This window comes from Nicotiana tabacum, chromosome 18, assembly GCF_000715075.1.
Source record: "Nicotiana tabacum cultivar K326 chromosome 18, ASM71507v2, whole genome shotgun sequence".
In the NCBI taxonomy this organism is placed as follows: domain Eukaryota; kingdom Viridiplantae; phylum Streptophyta; class Magnoliopsida; order Solanales; family Solanaceae; genus Nicotiana; species Nicotiana tabacum.
The window spans coordinates 54,286,387-54,289,221 of NC_134097.1; positions in this window are offsets into that span (position 1 = coordinate 54,286,387).

Consider the following 2,835-nt stretch of genomic DNA (forward strand, 5'->3'; position numbering starts at 1 on the left):
TACTTTATGTTGTTTTATTATGAGTCTATTGATAGTACTAATATAGTGTCTCTTGTTGCCTCTTTGAGCCGAGGGTCTCCTGGAAACAGCCTCTCTGCCCCTCGGGGTAGAGGTAAGGTCTGCGTACATATTACCCTCCCCAGACCCCACTTGTGGGATTACACTGGGTTGTTGTTGTTGTTGTCTTGTAGGCATATAAATGTCACGGGTAAGATTGCAAGCTTTAATAATACTTTTGTTGTGTCTAAAATATTACTTTCTTTTATAAATTCGATTTCCAATCAAATATTGCCATACAAAACAAAATGAAAGAGATTAGTTTCAACATTGCGCACATAGTAACTTAAATAACCAAAATGCCCTCCAAGGAACTATGTTGGCAAAGGGCTTGGGTTTGAGTCATGAGAATGAAAAAATCTAGACAGGGAGTGCTTCTTCCTCTAGGTCTTAGGCAGCATGATTTCGAATTAGTCGTGTTTTAATGACGATATTAAACATCAAGTAAGAAACAAGAAAAAAAGCACTCCCATCATATAAAAACTCTAATGGGCCTCAATCACATTGTTCCATTTCTTTTTATGAGCCTTGTTATAGAGTTGGCCTAAAACTAGAGTTAATGTAAATGTATATCTGCTTTAATGTTAACCCTTTAGCTTTTGTAGATTGTAAACCTTGATTACTTTCTCTTTACAGTTTGTGGGTAAATATAATAGATGCTTCAAAATCCAAAGTTGGCGACAAAAGGCCCTCAAGAAAAGTTCTAAAGGCCTAATCTATGGATTAAGGTTTCTCTTCTTCCGAGTGAAAGACAATCGAGTTAAGTGTCATTTTCAGACATCAAAGATTACATGGAGTCAGGAGTAGGAGAGAGTGAGAATGTGAGTCGGCAGAATGTCTATCCACAATGGTTATTGGCTCTTCTTCGGAAGCCAAGCTCTCATCTAATTATACTGCGCTGAAGTTCAATACATGCAACTTATCCTCGTTATACTTTCAAAGCATAGAAACATGATATACCGAATGTACTCACTAGCTCTTTTCAAGACCTCAAACTGGACAATGAATCTCAGACTCAAATTGCATTTCTTCTCAAGCCTCATAACATCCTTCATAGGTGAAACTTTTAGAAGTACCTTCTCACCCACTATGAAAACTACATCACGAATATTTCAGTCCCCGTAACTCTTTTTCCTACTTTAAGCCATACAAAGTTGCTTATGAATCAATCTGACTGTTACAACCCACACATAAAGTTAGGGACTGATAAGTTTGGTTTCTAGTTAGGCCAGTCGGCCGGGGACATGTAGGAGGACAAATGGGATTACGCGTTTTCATTAGACGTGAGCCAGCCGCCCCATCAAGTTCTGTAACCGGGGCGGGATGACCCATTTTGCATGTGGAGTCGGCAGAATTCCCTTGAATGGGCATAGTTTAAAAAGGCAGTGTAGCTCTTTCTCTTTCATTCTAGGAATCTCACCCACTTTAACTTACCTAATAATGCTCTCAAACCCTCTTTAGAATCCCGAAACAGCCTGCAACTAAAATCAGAGGTGAGCCTCGTGGGACCTAGCATAAAGAAGCTTGGAATCGTCAATATAATATCTGTTACCTAGTTGTATTGATTTTGGAGATTCATTTGGAGGCAGGTTTAACCACCATAGAAGCGTAACAAGTTCGTCAATAAGGCATGTAGGACAACTTTCTTTCCCAGTATGATTTGGTGTAAGTATCTCTCTCCCTAAAAGATTTTTGTATTGTAAGATTGGTTATTTTAAGTCCTTCTCAGTAACGTGGTTTCTGTTCTCATTCATTCCTACGAGTAACATTTCTTTCTCAAGTCTGAGATGTTCCCAGTTAGTATCTTGAGGTCAGAAAATATGATTCATTCTAAGATTGCTCTTAGTATTTGATTGAAAGATCTTAGGATGAGTTGGATAAAGTAATATATATATATATATATATATATATATATATATATATATATATATATTATTACTATTATATGGATCGGGGCTGCCGGCCAGGTACGACACTTATTGTGCAACTACCGACCAATTGGGTATGATGAGACATGGTATGAGACATTATCGAGTTCTGTTGAGGCCGAGTACAATCGAGACCTCCTAAGGCCGGGTACGATCGATTCCTCTATGAGGCCGAGTACAATCGAGACCTCCTAAGGCCGGGTACGATCGATTCCTCTATGAGTCCAGGTATGGAGTGATGTGTGATGTGAGACTTTAACGAGTCCTCTCGAGGTTGGTTACACTGAGTTTTGCTGAGACTGGGTATGACCGAGACCTCCTGAGGCCGGGTCCGACCGAGTCCTCTTTGAGGCCAGGTAGGGAGTGGTGTGATGTGCCGCAAAGAGATCAGGTACAACCAAAACCTCCTGAGGTCGGGTACGACGAGTCTTTTATGAGGCCGGGTTGGAGTGAAATAAGATGATATGCCCCAAAGAGTGGCTGAATTTTTACAAAAGTTTTCATACATTCATGATTTATGGTTATAGCAGTGTACGCCCTCGGTGGCTTGTCTACGGTATCCTGATTAAACTTGTGTATTCTTATCTCCTATGATATGTCTTCGATTTACATACATTATCCGTTTTACATACTCAGTACATCTTTCATATTGATGCTTTTTTTTCAGTGTTGTGTTTTTGCCCACAGGTACAGATAGATCCCGATGACGTCCCTCCCCAGTAAGTATTTGTTCCAGTTGTTGGTCGTTACACTCCACTTCTTCGGAGTAGCTGTTCAGATGTCAATAGGTACCGATGTGTATGTTTCAGTTATTTTGGGTATGGTGGGGCCCTATCCCGACCAGGTTGCA